Source organism: Eriocheir sinensis, unplaced genomic scaffold, assembly GCF_024679095.1.
Source record: "Eriocheir sinensis breed Jianghai 21 unplaced genomic scaffold, ASM2467909v1 Scaffold408, whole genome shotgun sequence".
Classification (NCBI taxonomy): Eukaryota; Metazoa; Arthropoda; class Malacostraca; order Decapoda; family Varunidae; genus Eriocheir; species Eriocheir sinensis.
Window position 1 is genome coordinate 330241 of NW_026111730.1, and position 22221 is coordinate 352461.

At 45.7% G+C, this 22221-nt stretch overlaps 1 protein-coding gene across 1 annotated transcript in view; it reads right to left on the reverse strand.

Moving 5' to 3' along the window:
- The window catches only part of LOC126992147 (WSCD family member AAEL009094-like), a gene marked incomplete at its 5' end in the record, with an annotated part of 132206 nt that overhangs the window by 89416 nt on the left and 20569 nt on the right, over nt 1-22221 (reverse strand).

Here is a 22221-nt window from a genome sequence, read left to right on the forward strand (position 1 = left end):
AATCTATCAAACAGCCTCCCGTGTCCTCAGTTTCCATTTCCCTCCTGTCTCATCAGCATCAGAGAGTTGTTCACTATGCTCTATAATGACAAATTATCTTACTTATCACACCACACTACATAAACGCAACACACACACCATTTCTTCAATATTTTTCAAAATTCATAATATCTTTCTGAAAATGACTCTTAGTCCCCATTTAAGGGGTGAGGGGTTATAAATGCCTCCAGATCGGATTCCATTTCTCAAAGCAGTAAATAGGGAGAGTTTGGCCACTCGCTCCCCAGGCGCCATCTTTCTTTCCTGCCTGTGCTCGCAGCCAGCTCCCGCTATTTCCCATCCTTTGCTTCTACTAACCCTATTTTTTTTTTCGGCCTTCAAATCATGTCTATTTAAGATACGAATGATTCTTCATAAATTCAAATTAGATAATTATAATTACAATAGACAAAACTGGTATTATATCAAAATTCGAGGGCTATTGATCAGTCTTATGATTATACCCAATGCTTCCCAAACAACACATCTACCAAGGCCGATTTCTGTCTCCTAATTTATTTACATGTGTCAATAAATCTCAATGAGCATAAAATAACCTTAATGAAAATAATTATAAAAAAAACAAACAAAGAACAATATTTCCTTATGTTACGTGATAATAACTTGACATAGACTGTATAGGAAAAGCAGATGACAGACAGCAGAATTTTACCCATCCCTGACTGTACCTACATGACGGCCGTGGACTCCGAGAGTTACTGATGTGCACCATTTGTGGGTCTCGAGTTGATTACGTAAAAAAATCTGGCAGATTTTTACGTTTTGAGTACACTGAAATGTTATATTCTTAAACGATACTAGCAAACTACCAACTCTAGGGTACACGAGTACACGACTCTGGGCCAAGACAACCCAGCGACTTCTGCATTTGACAAGTCGGCTCCCACGCTCCAAGAATTGTTTGGCGTCTTGGTGTCGGCTACCATGATTGCCAACTGTCTGGGACATTCGGCCAACTAGTTGGCAGTATGTCTGCGACATGCTGCCAACTAGTCTCAAGACGAGTCTCAACAGTCAAGTTTTGAAATGGCGCCATGTCTACGACAACCACGAATCTGACGACCGATTGGCCGACAGTCGCAGACGGTCTCGACGACAGTCTTCCAAATTGTCTGTCAACTGGTTGGCCGACTAGCTGGCCGACAGCTGCCAAGGAGTTGGCCGACGGTCTTCCTGACCGTCTTCACGACTGTCTTGGCGACTGTCTCGGCGGCAGCCTTGACGTTCCTTAAAATACGGAATCGCTCTGTATTCGAGAATGAAATGTATCGTTCCGTTTTGAACCAATACGGAACGTCATTTGTTCTGTACGGTATTTTGTTATCTGAATGGACAAGCTGATAAAATTCAATATCTTAAAATTGTAGTGAGCGCATTTTTCGGTTAATCACAAAACCCGCCCGTAAAATTTGTCAAAGGTTCTTCCTAAAATACGTGTAAATACGCGACGTAACGTCCCTCCCCCCTCCCTCTTGCCTCCACCAGCAGCGTCCTGCGGCTGTACGTCACTTATTGCATGCTCGAGAAATTTTAGGGTCGTCAACAGTCTTGGCTTGTCATGAGACAGTCGTGACGACTGTCGGGGCCATTTTTCAAATTTTTATTGTTTCCTGTCGCCAGAGTCGTCTGTGCCGACTACTTAAGAATGATGAGGGACTGTCGTGACGACAGTCTTCGCTTAATGAAGGGCGTTCGTGACGACTGTCGGCTCAGAAATATTGATTAACACTGCCGCCATCAAGAAATTTATATTTTTATTTTGCAATCACAAGCACAATAACAACTTCTGGGCATGGTTACGTTTCGCTGGCACACACTTGGAAGCCGCACAGTACCTACGCACGCACTCCTTTTGCCTCGATCTCTCGTGTGTTGAAAGACACAACTGGGGTTGCCACCCTGAGGTCAGAAAAATGTGGAATGCAACATCTCACTCTCCAATACGGAATGGATCCATATTTAAAGGAACGGGTGGCAACCCTAAAATTTCTCGAGCATGCAATGAGTGACAGCCGCAGCACGCTGCTGGTGGAGGCAAGAGGAAGGGGGGAGGGACGTTACGTCGCGTATTTTACACGTATTTTAGAATGAACCTTTGACAAGTTTTATGGGCGGGTTTTGTGATTAACCGAAAAATGCGCTCACTACAATTTTAAGATACTGAATTTTATCTGCTTGACCATTCAGATAACAAAATACCGTACGGAACAAATGCCGTTCCGTATTGGTTCAAAACGGAACGATACATTTCATTCTCGAATACAGAGCGATTCCGTATTTTAAGGAACGGCAAGGCTGCCGCCAAGACAGTCGCGAAGACCGTCAGGAAGACCGTCGGCCAACTCCTTGGCAACTGTCGGCCAGCTAGTCGGCCAACCAGTTGACAGACAATCTGGAAGACTGTCGGCTAATCGGTCGGCAAATTCGTGGTTGTCGTAGACATGACAAAAATTGACCGTTGAGACTCGTCTTGAGACTAGTTGGCAGCATGTCGCAGACATTCTGCCAACTAGTTGGCCGAATGTCCCAGACAGTCGGCAATCATGGTAGCCGACACCAAGACGCCAAAAAATTCTTGGAGCGTGGGAGCCGACTTGTCAAATGCAGAAGTCGCTGGGTTGTCGTGGCCCAGAGTCGGCACAGTGTGAACGGGGCTCTAGCATGAAATACTCTCATGAAATACCCTCACGCCTCCAGACTCCCGTCACGACGTTGACGCAGCATTCGGCAACAGTCTCAAGACATCTTTCAAGACATGCCCAACCCTTTCACATCAACACCCAAGACCTCGTGTACCCTAGAGTCGTTGGTTGTCGTGGCCCAGAGTCGGCACAGTGTGAACGGGGCTTTAGTCTATCATTGTGTTCATGATACACGGCTGCTTATCATGACCCTCATTTCAATACAGTAAAACCACACTTACATTACGTAATGGAAAGAAAAATATTATTATTATTTTTTTTTCGCTGCAACTCGGTATTAATCTCATATTTTAGTAAGGTAAAGGTAAAGATGGGGGCATACGCTGTAGCACTGCGTGGCCTCGGTGCTCATCTCCATAACATTGGCCCTTGAGCCTGTGGTGGGAGGGAGCCCATTACCCCGGGACACAGGTCCAGTGTGACATCCGGGTTACCACAGTTTACCTTCCCCAGGTTTCCCCAGGTACCCATTTATCGACCAGCCCGAGAGGGAGGTGAGCTGCACGCCAACTGCCCGGGCCGGGATTCGAACCCGGGCCCGCGGAGTAGAAGCCAGGAACGCTGACCACTAGACCACGGAGGCTCGCATTGAATTTTCAGTCATTGTTCCAAAACCAGCAAACTTTTCCAATTCTTTCGATATATAACATGTAACTATAAAGGAAAACGTAATTGTCAAAAATGTCAAGAAATTATAATTCCCCATTGTAGCCTGTAAGAGAGCAAGGGAGGCGAGCAACAATAAAGGAAGCAATATGGCGACTTGCCAGCTGAAAACCTGAACTGACAAATAACACGCCACCTGCTGAGATTCAGCATGGCCAAACTCTACCTATCTACGCTTTGCACTTTTGGCCGCAGACCCTGGTGTCTTGGTAGCTCTTCCAACTTATTCTATATCAACTTTTTCAACATTCGCGGACTTTGCACTACGTTCCATTCTGTGGAACACCATCTCACCTCCTCTAAATCTCACTTTCTCTTTCTCACCGAACCACAATAATCTCTATTCTGTTCCCTCCTACTATCTCTACCCTAAATTTAAATCCAAAGCTGGATGTTGCGCCTACGTGGCAACGACATCACTTGCTCTCGTGCCCACGACCTCGACTCTTCAGAAATTTCCCCCACCTGGCTAAGACTTCATTGTCACTATATAACTAAGTAGATCTGTGCTGTCTATCTCTCACCTAACTCTAACAATTATGTAAAATTTTGTAAATACTTAAATTCCAAAGTGAAGGACACCTTCGCTGAAATCTCCATCTTAAGAGACTTAAATGCTCACCACCAGCTTTGACTTTCATCCCCTTTCACTGATCAGCCTATATAGTGAACAACCCGACAATATTGCTCTCTCTGTGATCTACAGCAGTTGGTTCAGCACCCAACACCTATCGCGGGCCGCCTTGGAGACACATCCAAGATTCGAGACTTTTTCATAAAGTTTTATCCTTCTGCTTACTCTGCCAAACTGTTCTCTCCGTTGGGCTCCTCCGATCACAAGGTTATTTTTGTATTTCGTCCTATCGCTCCTGTACAGCCTCTGGGCCCACCGAAGAGGCGGTGCTTCTGGCATTTTTCTTCAGCTCGGTGGAACGAACTGAGGATGTACTTTTCCGTATTCCCGTGGAATGATTACTGCTTCCATTACAGAGACCCTTCAGTGTGTGCCCAGCGCATCACTGAGGTGATTGTCTATGGAATGGAGGCACGTTCTTTCTCTATTCCTCATGCTAAAAAGTTTTGGCTCAATCACGCTTGTTCTGGTGCTGCCCAAAGGTAGCTGCACCTTCACATTCCTGCTAACGATGAACTTTACATTTCTACCCGAAATCATGCCAAACCTATTTTCCGACATACCAAGAGTTCTTCCATCAATAGAAGGTGCAACAACTTTGCTTTCTCCAATTCTCCCAGAGACTAATTCTTATACTTAGCCAAAAATATATCTAATAATTTTACTTCCTCAGCTCGCTCACCACTTCTAAGTCGTGGCCGCAGCTCAGCTGTCACATGTGTTTCTAAGGCTAAACTTTGCTCAAACTTTCTCAATAGAAATTCTACTCTGGACAATTCAGGGCACATTGCTCCCATTCATCCCCTCCGACGCCACTATGCCTTTTATTAAAATTCTTAACCTCTTCAATGCGATGCCGCATCTCGCGCGTCATGGCTTGCCCGTACAGTCAAACGGTGCCGTACCTCGCGCGTCAGTCTTCTGTGTTGCTTCCCATGGTGGATCTGTATCTCGCTTGGTGTTCTAAGCAGAGCGTTTTGTCTCTCGCATGCCTTACTCACTCAGATCTATAGCTCCACCCGTTTCCGGTCTCAGCCAATCATGAAACAATAAATAATTAATGCCGCCCATATGGCAACACCCCCTCGGCGCCAGCCCGCCACCTCACTCCTCTATGCCTCCCTCATTCTCTTTTTGTCCTTCATGGTTGCAAGTCGTTTGTTCAGCTCTTTTCTTCTCCTTTTACTGGTCAAGTGGTTATGGATAACCTTTCTGATGACAGTAGTGGGGATGAATATACCCCAGACATGGAGGACAGTGCTGATGACTATGATTCCATGAGTGATGATGAACTTGACGTTCCTGAGGTAGAGATGAGAGAGGTTGAGGACGGTTGGAGGTTGATAGCGGACGTGTTTTCTGACAAGCGTCCTGAAGCTTTTGTTTCTCAGTTTTCTGGACTGAATCCTGCACTAGGGGATTTGTCTGTTATGTCTTTTACTGATGTTTTCAAGCTTTTCTTTGATGGTGAGTTGGTAGGAAAGCTATGTGAATGGGTGAACGAGAGGGCTGTGAAATACTTTGCTGCAAACCCTGACAAACAAGGTCGTGTGAACAGCATTATTTGGCGCCCAGTCACACATGATGATATGTACACGTTCCTAGCTCTTGTCATGGCAATCGCTTTGATGCCCATTCCTAGAATGATGTATTACTGGAGCACTGACATGATGCTTTCTGGCCCTGCTGTGTTTTGTAAAGAAGTTATGTCAAGAGATCGCTTCTTTAGTATCATGAAATTTCTGAGATTTTCGCCACCAGGCCTTGTCAGAAAGAACTGTCCAGCAACACGCATTGAGCCATATCTACACCTGTTACGTGAACGCTGCCAAATGGTTATGATTCCACCCAGGAGCTAGTATAGTTGTGGATGAGGCTTTGATCTTGTGGAAGGGAAGACTAGCATTTCGCCAGTACATGAAAAGTAAGAGGGCAAGATTTGGTGTGAAAATGTTCGTCGCCTCTCCAAGTAATGAACAGTGGAAGGGGTATTGATGGTATTTCATGTTGTACTATGTAAAAGATACATTTGCTCTTGGCGACCCAAATGCTTCCCATCTTTCCGTATCAGAGAATTGTTGTGAAAATCCTTGGTAACCTACTTGATGAAGGCAGACACATCATAACTGATAATTGGTACACCAGCCTTAAGTTATCTGACTACTTGCAAACTCGAGCAACAATGCTGACGGGTGTAGTCAGGCAAGGGAGAGGGCCACCCAAAACAACTCAACAACCCAACACACCGCAGTTGTCAGTGCTCTGCCCGCTTTAATTATCGCATTTCTGCCATTTTTTGGTGTGTGTCTGCCATCTGCCATACAATATCAGCCATATGGCATAATTATGATAAAATATGGAGACTGCACCTGTATATGGAATGCCAAGACCGTCAAGTAAATTCTGATGTAAGTCATTCAGGTGAATGGTGAAGTTCCGCTGGGGATGGCCAGGGAGTGGGGAAGGAGTGGTCGCTAAGAACATTAAAATATTACACTTTGACTTTATTTCTACACCACCCAAGGGGTAAAGAGTCTTGGTGCGTTTTTTTTAAATAGGTTTATTATTATTATTATTATTATTATTATTATTATTATTATTATTATTATTATTATTATTATTATTATTATTATTATTATTATTATTATTATTATTATCCATCGTCGTGCACCATACTCCCCGAATGAGTACACTCCCACTTTTCTCTCTCTCTCACACACACACACACACACACACAAACACACACCCACAGAGAGAGAGAGAGAGAGAGAGAGAGAGAGAGAGAGAGAGAGAGAGAGAGAGAGAGAGAGAGAGAGAGAGAGAGAGAGAAGGGTGTGAGAGGCACGGTGCGCGAGGTCAGTTGGAGACGTGGCACAGGGTCTAGCCACCACTTAAGATTTGCCGGACAATAATCTTATTTTTGCCGATGGTGCAGTAATCCTGGCGGAGCCACTTAAGGGGCTGGTGATGGCTCTCGAGGCACTGCATGAGGAGGCGAAGCCCTTGGGACTTCAGGTCTCCTGGGCCAAGACCAAGGTACAGGAGTTTGGAGGCTTGCTAGATGAAACAGTACAGTCTACACATGCGTGTGGCAAGGACATTGAAATCTTGGAAAATTACACTTACTTTGATAGCTCAGTTCAGAACAACGGTGGGTTTTGCCAGGAAGTTTTACGGTGGATTGGTTTGGCCCACGGTGTTATGGACTCGCTCAGCACGAGCATATTGCGTTGTCAATTCCTATGCAGAAGGATGAAGATATTGATTTTCAAATCCCTTGTGGTCCCTGTCTTACCCTATGATTGTGAGACATGGACACTAAATAGGGATTCGGAGAGAGGGATTAATGCTTTTGGTGATAAGCGTCTACGCAGAATCACGGGATATCGCTGGAATGACTTTTGTGTCAAACCGGCGACTACTCCGTGAAAGTGATTCGATATATGTTACCGGCACTGTCCGTTAACGCCAACTCCTGCTTTTCTGGCATATGGCACACTACCCAGAAACCGACCCTGCTTCTCGGGTTGTCTCTGTTACAGACAATCCTGAGTGGAGGAGGCCAAGGGGACGCCCATAGAGTTCATGGCTTACAAGCAAGGGGAACATTCGGGTACTCGGTCGAAATATGTCGATTCTTTGAAAATATTACAAAAATTTTGTTGCCTTAGGACGCAGCCAATTGACCATGCTGGCGGGCGTAGGGTTCACCGTAAGGCGTATTTAAAGGGCTGGCCATTTAAAAGCCAGCGCACCTGTCAGTCAATTTACTTCAATGAATGTATTTCTCTTATTTTCAAAGATTTTTCGACTGTTTTTTTTTTTTAGTTTAGGTGTTCGATAGCTATACGAAAGTGTAGGCTTTGTTCAGGGAGCCGGAGTGACGTAGTTATGGGGGAAGAGCGGGTGGCGCGTGGTGACTCGCACGCACGACCTTGAAACCCAAACGCCATCCTCCCTCACGGGCCTCACCGAGGTATTTGCCACTAACATGTTGCCACAAAACATAATGGAGAAACATGATATATACTGGGAAGAAAAGGAAACGTACATCTCACCACGGTCTGATCACGTGTTGGACTCGTGATCACCAGCAGGTACCCACCCGACATGAGCAAATGCTCTTTATCGTCGATCTATGGGTACTGCCAGGACCTCACACATACACCCCATCCCCCTTGCTCAAGGGGGGACAGTAACCACTCCTAGTCAACGGAAAGAATTCGTCCTGAGCGGGCTCGAAGCGCTGGTGGGCTCTACTGACAGTGTCAGTGGAGCCCACCATATAACATATCATCAGGGTGTCAGTCTGACACCCTCATAATGTTATTTATACATGATTTTATATATATATATATATATATATATATATATATATATGTATATATATATATATATATATATATATATATATATATATATATATATATTCTCTAACTCTTCCTGACTTCTGGCATCTAGCCAAAAACATCTCCTCCAACTTCACTTCATCTTTCCTCCACTCTCAGTCCTGACGGCAACACTGCCGTCTCATCTATCTCTAAGGCTGAACTCTTCTCTCAAACCTTTTCTAAAACTCCACTCTGGACGATTCTGGGCATATTCCTCCTACTCATCCCCCTCTGACTCCTTTATGCCTGTTATAAAGATTCTTCAAATGATGTTTTCTATGCCCTCTGGCCTCAATCCTCAGAGGGCTTATGGACCTGATGGAGTGCCTCCTATTGTCCTTAAAACTGTGCCTCCGTGCTGTCACCCTGCCTGGTCAAACTCTTTCGCCTCTGCCTGTCAACATCTACCTTTCCTTCTTGCCGGAAGTATGCCTTCATACAGCCTGTACCTAAGAAGGGTGACCGCTCCAATCCCTCAAACTACCGTCCTATTGCTTTACTTTCTTGTCTATCTAAAGCTTTTGAATCAATCCTTAACCAGAAGATTCAAAAGCACCTTTCCACTTCTGACCTTCTATCTGATCGCCAGTATGGGTTCCGCAAGGGCGTTCTACTGGTGATCTCTAGCCTTCTTAACTGACTCTTGGTCATCCTCTCTTAGCCGTTTCGGTGAAACTTTTGCTATTGCGCTGGACATATCAAAAGCTTTTGATAGGGTCTGGCACAAATCTTTGCTTTCTAAACTACCCTTCTACGGTTTCTATCCTTCTCTCTGTACCTTTATCTCCAGTTTCCTCTCTGACCGTTCTATTTCTGCCGTGGTAGACGGTCACTGTTCTTCCCCTAAATCTATTAACAGTGGTGTCCCCCAGGGTTCTGTCCTATCTCCCACTCTTTTTCTGTTGTTCATTGATGATCTTCTTTCCAAAACGAACTGTCCTATCCATTCCTACGCCGATGATTCCACTCTGCATTATTCAACTTCTTTTAATAGAAGACCCACCCTTCAGGAACTTAACGACTCAAGGCTGGAGACTGCAGAACGCTTAGCCTCAGACCTTACTATTATTTCCGATTGGGGCAAGAAGAACCTGGTGTCCTTCAACGCCTCAAAAACACAGTTTCTCCACCTATCCACTCGACACAATCTTCCAAACAACTATCCCCTATTCTTTGACAACACCCAGCTATCACCTTCCTCAACACTAAACATTCTCGGTCTATCCTTAACTCAAAATCTCAACTGGAAACTTCATATCTCATCTCTTACTAAATCAGCTTCCTCGAGGCTGGGCGTTCTGTACCGTCTCCGCCAGTTCTTCTCCCCTGCACAGTTGCTATCCATATACAGGGGCCTTGTCCGCCCTCGTATGGAGTATGCATCTCATGTGTGGCTCCACCACACAGCTCTTCTGGACAGAGTGGAGGCTAAGGCTCTTCGTCTCATCAGCTCTCCTCCTCATACTGATAGTCTTCTACCTCTTAAATTCCGCCGCAATGTTGCCTCTCTTTCTATCTTCTATCGATATTTCCACGCTGACTGCTCTTCTGATCTTGCTAACTGCATGCCTCCCCCCCTCCCGCGGCCCCGCTGCACTCGACTTTCTACTCATGCTCATCCCTATACTGTCCAAACCCCTTATGCAAGAGTTAACCAGCATCTTCACTCTTTCATCCCTCACGCTGGTAAACTCTGGAACACTCTTCCTTCATCTGTATTTCCTCCTGCCTACGACTTAAACTCTTTCAAGAGGAGGGTATCAGGACACCTCTCCTCCCGAAGCTGACCTATCTTTCGGCCACCTCTTTGGATTCTTTTTAGGAGCAGTGAGTAGCGGGCTTTTTTTTTTTTATTAATGTTTGCTTTTTGTGTGCCCTTGAACTGTCTCCTTTGCTGTAAAAATATATATATATATATATATATATATATATATATATATATATATATATATATATATATATATATATATATATATATATATATATATATATATATATAAAACAGGAGCCTTGATTGTCGACAACGTACGCTCCCTCACGGTGCTACACAGGTGACCTGAACATGACCTGAAGTGACCTGACGTGATCAGACCCTCCTCTACTGACTACCCAGGAATGGCCAGTGGACTATGTGAGTTGATATTTCCATTTGGTACTTGTTTATGGTGAAGGGAAGATGTTCAGCATAAAAGTGCGATTATCTCGAAACTACTTTTTTTTTTACTAAGGCGGGGTTCCCACTATTCTGTCTTGACGGATCCGTCGACGTTAATGACGTCAAAATGACGTCAGTGAAACAACGGCCGCCCGTCAGGGATGATACACTCCGTCGCCACAACGACTTCTTGATTGTTGTCGCTCTGCTTGCTGCTGGAGAAGAAGAGAGGCCAGCTAGGTGGAAGCGAAGGTTCTGGACACGCCAGCTGTGTGTGGAGAGGCCACTTCGCGGAGAACATATAGGGTTCTTATGGAGGCAGAGAAGTTAATTGGTTAAGGCAGTCCCGTGGTTTAAATTTAGCAATGAGAGGGCATTCCATGACATAGTGTTGCAGTGTGTGGCCCCTCGGCCTGGCACATAGCGTGCAGCAATTACTAACCTCCAAGTAGTACCTATAGCTTAGCCTAAGATGCATTGCTACCACATCCTGAGCTGCCCTGTGTCGCCCATAGGGGTAAACACAGTGCTGGGAGGAAAATACTGTTACGTTATGTATATTCAATTACAATGATTCAACAGATGATTTGTTATGAATATTGTGCATGGTTACTTGAAAATTTTACAAGTATATGACCATAATACTTAATAAACACTTGTTGATAAACATTTGTATACCGGCTTCAAATGAAGTTTATTATGCATAGGGAGTCCTTATAGGTTTATCAACTAATAATACCAGAATCCCATATGAATTGTAGTAACATACCTGGTATAGTCTGGAGGGCTATTAGTTGGTGTCTGGGCAGTGTGAATAAGTGAACCTAACTGGGTAGTGGATAGGCGCAACTCATGAGCGAGTGAGTGCGGCAGTGTGCGGTGTTGCCACACTTTCAGTTCTCAACTAAAGATATTTATCGCCAAACGAAATAGATGTACATAATGCAAATGTATCTAAATTATTATTATATTGAAATGTATGTATATGTTATTTTGTATCTAAGTACTTCCATTACATATTTTCATATGTTAAATATTCGACATCACTGGACGGGCCACCACAGCCGCCCTCACGGACCCAAAAGTTAACTTGGATTCATCTCTGGACGGCCGACGGAGCAACGCGCGCGGGCTTGGGACGGGCCCCGGGTTCCTACTGTTCCCGCCGTCGATGACGTCACTGACGGTCGGCGGATCCGTGAAAACGGAATAGTGGGAACCCCGAGTAAAATAGCTAATGCGTTGAAAATAACAATGCGATTTTAATATTTTTTTATGGCAAAATGACGACGACACTCTAATCTAAAATAACATGCATTTGCAGCCATTAATTACCACAAATATTAAGTATATAAATTTTTAATTGCGATTTTATGACGAAAAATCAAAGCGGTAGGTTTCCAATGTGATTAAAAATTGTTTTTTTCAGCTACGTTTATGAAAATGCATATTATTGTACTTTAAGGTTCGGACAATCAGTAGATGAAAGGAAATTACCGTACTCCAAATACATTCCACACATTAGATAAACTGTGAAATTATCTAATAACCGTTAATTGCGCTAAAACTACTTGGGTGATTTGAATCAAATTCCTGGTATAACGGCTACTCATAGCCATACACAGTGTGTAAAAGAGTTATTGACCTAGCTAAATAACTAAGGGTAGGAGGACCGGAAAACCAGTATTAGCCGCGAGTGTCCGAATTTCCCCCTTCTTGATTCTTGAAGGAAGTCGATAGATCCTGCCAGGAGGTACTCGGAATGAAAAGGTGGCCGCATGGAAACTTTCTCGGAGGGACCCCCGGACTTGTGTTATAGTAGGATATCAATGTATTATTATTATTATTTAATATCACCACGAATTAGGCATACAATTGTCAATGGAAAAAACCCACAACAGATAGATCACGCCACCTTATAGGAATGTCGTCCGTCAGTGTTTACCGTCTCAGTTTTGTATACTTCGCATTTCATGGTGCGCAGAGGTCACCTTGACGTACGTGACCAATTGTAACAATTATTTTCCGACCTGTAACTCGTCACTCCTTCACGAAAATCCGACTGACACACAACGCCAGTCGCTCTCGCTACGACGCTCCTTGTACATATAGGCTACGAATATAATTCGCCTTAAGGAAGCTGAAGTCTTAATCAACGCCCCTTAAACGCCCCCCGGCTAGCCCGTTACATTTGGTTGGCAGCGGTCACCACCGCGCCTGTGCCTTCGCTACCTCGTTCTCCTCCGAGCTCCAAGCCACGAGAACTCACCAACAAACTCCGGGGACAGGCGTAGAAGGAAGGAAGGAGTCACTAACCAGCCGTCCGCGACAACTCACCAGGCGCCAGCTACGAGCACCTCACAAGGCGCCAGCTACAAGCAACTCACCAGGCGCCAGCTACAAGCAACTCACCAGGCGCCAGCTACGAGCCCCTCACAAGGCGCCAGCTACAAGCAACTCACCAGGTGCCAGCTACAAGCAACTCACCAGGCGCCAGCTACAAGCAACACTACAGGCGTCAAGCCTACAAGCCTCGAGCACACCCGCGGCAACTCTACAGGCGTCAAGCCTACAAGCCTCGAGCCACCAACAGGCCTACGCAGCCGAAAGCGAGGGCCACAATCTACAAGCCGCTCCCCCGCTTCAAGCCAGCACTGCTACGAGCACTGCAAGCCACTCCACGATACGGCAGAAGTATTCACACCAACAAGGAGGAGGCACAACCCACATGCCCCTCGCACCACAGCTGGCGGCAACACCGCCGCTGCCGGGAGCATCGGCCCAAACCTCTTCCGGCAAACAGTCAGCAAGGGTACCCGCGGACATCTCCCGGAGACTGCAAGCAGTTACCACTACCGTTTCCTGCAAGGCGTCTTCTCAAGAGGTTACACACCCAAGTCATCGCATCTGCCACCGCGGCCCATCTCTCAATATAACAAGACCGCCGCAGCCGTCCTACGTCTGGCCGCAGTGTTCCGGCACCCTACCGCGGCCGCTCAAATCGCTGGGTTAGCAGTTACCAGCAGCCATTACGAGTCCTCCGATGTCCGCCCTTCCCTCATTTCTCACCGCCGCTGCTGCCGCGGTCGAGGTTTCCCGACGCGACTCCAACGACTTCACGTACCCCAGGGCGTCGCAAACCTTCGCCCTCTCCACTACATCAGCTGATTAATCTTGGTATTTGTGGATATTCCCTTCTTGTCAAAATATGCCGGCTCGGCTTATTTCAGTTTTGTTACGTGCAGAGGCACGACCTTTTTATTTCTGTGTTCCTAACACTGTTAATCAGTCATAATTGTGAGAGTAACGTTCATTCGCATACGATATTGATCCTTCTTATTGTTTGCTAGCGGGTATATTGAGTATATTGAGTTCCCTGATCAAGGTTAATCTCCCTTAGTGTGCCTGCCTCCGTTTTCTCTTCGCCGCTCGAGGGAAAACGTGAGCTTCAATGGTATACTCACTTAAAATACCACAGTGTTTATAGAGTTATTTTTTTCATATACCCATAACATTATGGCATTCCATTATAACCTTAACTTCTAGTACGTCTAACTGGCACCTTGCTAGCCATTCTTTCTTGCTTTTTTAGAGTTTCGGCGCAAACTATTAATTCATACACGTTCCGTTTATTGGTTTATATTTACAGCTATCAAAATATGCTCCTATATTGTAACCGATTTACATCATAGTATGAACAAAGACACTCGCGCTAAACTCGGCGACACTTTTATGCATTTAACACAGACCACAGACGAAGAGGGTACGGAACACGATACCACAACCGGTGAATTTACTAAGGTAATCTTATGTTCAGGCACTCATTATTTATCAATTCCAGGCCGCAGAATTCGTTCACCCCCGGGTTCGTCTGAATACTTACAACCCACTCAAGGTTCAAGAACTCCCTCACCATCAACCCCTCGCAACAGCCGCAGCATTGCAGGCTCAAAGTAAGGTATCTCTCACCTGTAGTTTTTGCAAACAATCAGGACATTCTGAACATTCTTGCTTCGCGAAACGTAGGGATTCAACACATTCAAGACAGGGCTCTGATAGGAGATCAGGAGGTTACAGGGGCGGGCATCATTCATCACACAGGAACTCTAGGCCAAACCATCAGCGGAAGGCTGCCTTTTGCCTTATCCACGGGCATTGTTTTCATGATTCAGACAGTTATTCTGCAATTCAAAAGGCCAAGGAGGAACAGAAGTACAAGTCCTCGGCGGACAGTAAACCACACTCCTCTTCTCAGAATAAAAAGACATGACTTCGTGACAGCCCCAAGGCGTACATCCAAGTGTCCCTTAAGGACAATACTAATTGGTAGCAACTTGACTCCGTCATTGCCGCCTTGGGACGGACAAGCATAATTGCCCTCCCTTGCAAGGTGGGGAAAATTTCACTCACCTTAGCGGTTGACACAGGTGCGACAGTCAATGTCATCTCCGACTCCGCTTACAGGTCACTGACACGACAGGCGAGTGGGGAAAATTGGCCGCTCCAAGAGAACGACCTGAATGTGGTAGGCGTGACGGGCACCACTTTGGGAATCCTTGGGCTAGTACCACTAACAGTCAGCTTACATGAAAAAGTATGTCCCTTTCGAGATTTCTTTTATGTCTCTAGCAGGTTTGCCTTACCTGTGGATGGGCTCTTAGGATTAAACGCCATGAAAGACCTGCACATAACCATAAACCCTGAAAGCAACGCGATCGTGTATCAAGGCCGACGCATACAGGGGATGGTAAATCCATCGCCTCTGTCACCTGTATTCCCACCCTCAGAGGGGGTAAATGACCAACCCACCACAGACTCAGGGACTGCCACCGCCCAAGTGTCACCTCTTACGGTCAAACCACACGAAAACATTGCAGACTTGTGGCGAACAGTAACGGCAGTCGTAGAAGGTCCTCAAATAGTTCCGGATCGTGCTGCAAAACTTGTTAAAATCCGTTTGCCTAACGCCCCTCCAACGGGCAGTGTTGTGTGTATCGACGGAGCTCCTCACATACACCGTGTGACGGTGGAGGTAACTCTTGTGACAGTCAAGGAGGGAGGTTTTGCAGAGGCATTGGTAATAAACACGTCTGGATCCCCTGTATCCTTAAAACACGGTGTTAGATTATGCCAGTGTCTAGTGTATGGGAGAAATGTCGCCCCGGAACCAGCTGAATACCCTTCAGCCCAAGTCTCAGGCATAACCTCGGCGTGTCAGGCTTCTCCCGAACAAGACACAGCTAATTTAGAGGCATTCCTAAAAGTTGCACACTATTCCGAAATTAAGCCAACCTTAGTCCAGCTACTGGAACATCAGAGCTGGGCACTTCCGTACCTCTGTCCGCACCTCCGCTCCTCCGGACCTGCGGACCTTTAAACGAGGTGCGGAGGTCCGAAGTGCGGAAAGTTTTTCAAAAGTGCGGAAGTAACAGGTGCGGAACGGCAGTATTTTAAGTCCGTACCTCCGCACCTGAGGTTTTCAAGGATAAAAAAAATGAAAACGACAAACAGTCCGCGCTCTGCAGTAATACTTCCGGTCGTTTACGCGGTCTGTGCTGCAGGGCATGTTTTCCCGCCACTTGAGTGACGTCACTCATTCAGATTTACGGCCCGGTTCAAAATATACCGTTTGTCGTCCGTCTTAAAGGAAGTGCGTCATCAATGACAACACCACGTGCACGGATAGCAAGAACCCAAGGTGTTGGTTTCCTTACGTCGAGACACACGTGTCCTGTTGCCATATTGTACAAAACTGGGAATGAAAGAAACGGTCACATTATTAAAACAATGTCGCTTAGATTACCACTTTTAATTACTGCGTATCAACCTTTATATTGGAAGAAAAAGGACTTCATAGTTATCATTATCAGAGCAGTGAACTGGCGTATGGTGAAGGTATGGCAACAGTCTCACAGATTTAAAACATGATAATTTAAATTTAGACAAGATTTAATTCTATGCGTTAAAATGACATTAATGATAACAAAAATAAAGGTAATAATAATAATAATAATAATAATAATGATAATAATAATGCTGCTGCAGTATTGCCTTGTATTTCTTTTTTTTAAGGTACGGACTAGATTTTTCAGGCGCGCTTTAATAGTTTTGGGTACGGTACCGGAGGTGCGGAGGTGCGGTACCGGAACGAGTGAAAAAATTTTAGGCGCGGAAGTACAGGTACGGACTATATGTGTTTCGAGGTGCGGAGGAGCGGTACCGGACTACCCGATATCCAGTAACGCGCCCAGCTCTGTGGAACATTATAGGGGGGCGCTTGCTCTACCAGGCGAGCCGCTTGGAGTTACGCAGTGTGCTGAACACCACATTAAGTTAAAACCCAATACAAATCCTGTATATATCAATGTGTATAAACTCCCCCACAGTCAGAGGGAGGTCGTACAACAACTTATCTCTGAAATGTTAGAACAAGGTGTCATCAAAGAATCGAATTCCCCGTGGAATTCACCCTTGTTTCTGGTTCCAAAGAAAGACGGTTCTTATCGTCCTGTGATTGATTTCCGGCGTGTGAACAACGCGAAAGTGGATGATCATTTTCCGTTTCCCGTCCTTAAAGATCTTCTGATGTCTCTCGGTAGAGGAAATAAAGTCTTTACGAGTCTTGATCTGGTCAGTGGCTACTGGCAACTGCCCATGGCCCCCGAGTCACGTGAAATAACGACTTTCAGCACGCCTCATGGCCACTATGAGTGGACGAGGATGCCGTTCGGGCTCAAAGGAGCTCCCTTGACCTTCCAAAGGACAATGAACAGTATTTTTGGTGACTTGCTGGGCAACTCTGTCTATGTGTATTTAGACGACATCATCATAGCAAGTAAAGACGTGCATGCACACATGGAAACACTAAAAGCAGTCCTACACAGACTTCAAGAGGTCGGATTAAAGCTCAAAATCACCAAATGTGAATTTTTAAAGCCTCGGATCAAGTTCTTGGGGCATGTCGTGGACGAATTCGGCATCCACACAGTGGACGACAAAATAAAAGCTATTGCCGAGTTCCCTCAGCCAACGTCTGCGGACAAGGTACGGTCTTTCTTGGGTGTCGCAGGTTATTACAGGCCTTTCATAAAGGACTTCGCAGCACGCGCGAGTCCCCTAACCCATCTATTAAAGAAAGACGTACCATTTCAGTGGCTCCCAGCTCAACAAACGAGCTTTGAGGATTTAAAGAAAGCGCTTACGCAGGCTCAGGTCCTTGTCTTTCCGGATTTCAAGGACCCCTTTCAGCTTTGTACCGACGCTTCGGCTAGTGGACTAGGAGCCGCTCTGATGCAAATAGATAAGTCCGGCAAAAAGCATGTGATAGCGTTCGCCAGTCGAGTACTAACAGCTCCGGAAAAGAACCATTCTGTTACCCATCTAGAGGCTCTTGCCATTGTGTGGGCTCTGAAGCATTTTCGTGACATAGTGATGGGGTACATAATTGTGGTGTATACGGACCACGCGGCCATAACTGACCTTTTCAAGGGAAAAAAAAACTACACGGTCGTCTGGCAAGATGGTTCTTAACGATCCAAGCATACAATCCGGAGATAAAGTATATCACCGGGAAAACAAATGTGGTCGCAGATGCCTTATCTCGGAATATTCCGATATGCGCGATTACCACCCCAGAGGTCATCCACAACTTCACTTCACCTGAGCTACACACTGCTCAGCGAGACCACCCAGTGTGGAAGAGGTTAATTTACTCCCTCGAGTCGGGAGACGAATCAAACTTTCCTGAATTGCCTGTTCCCTTTTCACAATTCTTCCTATCAGAGGACAACCTCCTTTGTGGGTCTTGGCCAACCAAACCGGTACCTATAGACCAACTGGTCATCCCATACAAATACGTCCCTGTGACGCTTAAGCTGGTCCATAACACACCCATTGCGGGTCACCCAGGAAGAGACAAGACGCTATTTGTCACCAGACGAAAATTCTGCTGGCCCACATTACGGGTTGATGTAGAAAAACATGTCGCACATTGCGTCGTTTGTGCTAAGCACAAGGGGTCCGTCAAAGGGCTAGCACCTATGTTGCAATACCCAGTACCAGAGGCGCCATGGGATGTTGTTAATATAGACTTATTACAGCTCCCCCAGAGCCAACATGGTTCGCGCTACTTCTTGGTGTGCGTCGACCAGTTCTCTAGGTTTCTAGTTCTAGCGCCTCTCAAGGACAAGACAGCCACACGCGTGGCCATGCCCTCGTGACTCACGTGTTGTGTCCACATTCGTCTCTTCGAATTCTTTTGAGTGACAATGGCACCGAGTTTAGGAACTCAGTATTGAGCGAAATATGCGCTCAGTTTAACATCACGCAATCCTTCATCACAGCTAACCACCCAGCTGCTAATGGGTTGGCGGAGAGGGCTAATAGGAAAATCTTACAGGTCCTCAGGCCTATCGTGAACGATCTCCACGATAACTGGGAGGATTGGCTATCGCATATAGCCGCTTCCATAAATACGTCGGTAAACGACTGTACGGGGAAGTCTCCCTGCTACATCTTATATGGGGTGGAGAAACGTCTTCCGTACGACCTCCTAACAATTCCACAACAACCTCTCTACAACATTGATAGGTACGCACAACAGCAGATGGATATGTTTTCCAAGATACACTCAGAAGTTATTTGTACGTTAAAAGGTACGAAGGTTGAAATGGTGTCAAAACAACACAAACAGCCCGTCCCGGTGAAATTAAAAGAGGGTGACACAGTCATGATTAAGCAAGCGGAAAGGAGTTCGAAACTGGGGGCTAAATTTGTGGGTCCTTACCGAGTTGTTCGGAATGTCAGGGGAAATCGGTTCGAGGTTCTCGAGTCGAATAGTGGAGTCAGTCTAGAAGTTCACAGTGATCGTCTGAAAGTAATTCCCTCACCTTTGGACCTTGATATTGGTAATTCCCCCTCAGAGTCAAATGTTCAACAAGATAATCCCAACACCCATAGCTATAACTTGAGACCACGGGTTTAAATACTTCATTCCCACCGCTTTCAGATCATGATGTTGCGTTTTCTGATCATCTTGTTGTCCCTCAGCTCCCTGCTTGCAACGACACCCATCCACCTGAAGCCTGGTGCCCTCACGACACACATAGGAGAGGTCTTCCTCATAGAAGATGTGCTCCTCGTAAAATATCCATATACTTCCTTGACCAACACAACTGACACAATCAGGATAGTCTCAGAAGAACTACTCGGCATGGCAGACGCCATACGGGGTACCAAGACTAGGGAATCAAAGGCACCTTCTAGTACCAACTCTCTGAATCTTTTTCAACTACTGGAGGATAGGATTCTGTTCTTACGGGGAAAAGTTGATGATATAGACATGGATTATAGTTTTCACTCAATTCACTCTCGGGTAAAGAGGGGGTTGCTCAACATCGTTGGGTCCGCTTCAAAGTTCCTCTTCGGTACGGCAACCGACGAGGACGTGCGCGATTTGCGGGACCACTACGCTCATGTACTTTCCTTTGCTGCCCGAAATCGCAGGGTGATCAACGCCAATTGTAGAAAACTTGCGCGGTTGCATACTCACATTGTGGAACTGTTAGAGCAAACAAATAAGATGGTAGAAGTTATCAACATAGTTGTCAAGCAGATCGACCAGGTGAATCAGTTTCTCCTCCTAGATCAGGCCTTGCATGTATTGGAAAACGTCATTAACTCTGTCGCAACGGCAAATCAGCAGATAGTGTCATATGAGCACTCGGCACTGAGCAGTACCGATTTGTAATGATTCCACTCGGCACCCGGTACCGGTACCGGGTGCCGAATAAAATCGATTTAATTGAAGTGAAATCATTACCAATCGGTACTGCTCAGTGCCGAGTGCTCATATGACACTATGGGTACTGGACCCCACTCAAAGTCTCGGAAGACTAACGGTACCATCAGTACCGTTTGGGTTCCCAGTGCCGGCGCTTATAGGGACACGCTCGCCCGCCATGCTTGGCTGTGTGGTGTTGGTCCCGGCTGTGCGAGTCGCTGCATGTCCGTCTTCCCGCCATTTTGTCCTTCCTGATGTTTCCATCCTCCCGTTCGGCTCCATTATTTTATTACGATAGCTATTAGATAATTCTTCATGTCCGATTCTTTTTTTATAGTATATATATATATATATATATATATATATATATATATATATATATATATATATATATATATATATATATATATATATATATATATATTTACTGTTATCATTATTAGACTATGAGTCCATCCATATAACTATATATACGCTAATTTCAATCGAAAAATAAATATTCACTTCATTCAGTGGAGAGAGAGAGAGAGAGAGAGAGAGAGAGAGAGAGAGAGAGAGAGAGAGAGAGAGAGAGAGAGAGAATATCCACATCACCGAGATATCCACTCAGGCACTCAGTCTCAGCCTCACGCGTGTGAGGAGGAAAGGAGGGACACCATGAGCGACTGGCTAGTATTAGTACCGGTAACGAGCAGTCTGGTACCGGTACCGTACCGTATAGCTGGTACCGTTAGTACCGGTACTGGTACCGGTACCTGCCCACCCCTAGACTCCTCACTCTCTGATGAAGCGCGTGGCGAGCAGGGCCTCTCTTCTCCTCTTACCTCCATGATAGAGGCACGGCAACCTTTACAATCCACAAGAAAAATGAAATGATTCCAGTTTAGAAAGTGTTAGGCAAGGTGAAACATTGTCTTCAACATTATTCATGCCATGTTTAGATTATATTAAACTGAGTGCATTGTCCTAGAATCGCAGATGAGTGTTACAAAGTGATTCTGAGGGAAACGTTAAAAGAACGATCGAAGAAATCCGAAGAGTCTCAGGCCCCTTTCACACGAGCGGTTTCTGCCGCTCCGGCGAGCGGCAGCCGCATGGCACCTGGACATCTACGGTCAAGTGCGGTGTCTGCTGCATCCGCTTTGGTATCTCCTTCAGTCATATTTGTAATCCTCTCTTGAGGGATCCCACAAACAAGGCCGTCTTTCAATCTCGGAGATCAGCAGCTCCGTGTCATAATAATTTTTAATTAGCCATAACCCTGAAATTTATATGCAGATGTTTGTTGTACAGAGGTATACATAATTAATATGCAAGACACTTACATTTTCAATATACATTAATTGAAAGTTCATAAGATGGAAAATATAGTGCATACCAGCTTTTCCAATGATGCAGACAAAGTGGTCGCGTGCCCTTCCTCCCAGTGTTGACAGACAATTATCCCTCGCCGCACGCGGCAAACACCGCATGTGTGAACGCGCCCATAGCAACACATGGCCACCGAAACCGCTGTGCGGCATTTCTGCCGCTGCGGTCTTGCTGGCAGTCCGGCAGGGTGCGGCTGCCGGAGCGGCAGTCCTGCCGCTCCAGCTTTGTGTGAACGCACCCATAGGAGTCAATGTAAAGCTAAACCGTCCGGCACGTGCCGCAGCGGCAGAAAGGGACCTAAAAGTAAGTCTGATGATGAATATGAGGAACATTAAGGTAATGTTTATTCATCATTTATCAGAACTACAATTTTTTACGGGAACAAAACACCCGAGAATACAATAATAAATAATATGTCTAGGACAAACAAGGGAACACGATTTGAATGAAGCCCTCTTGGT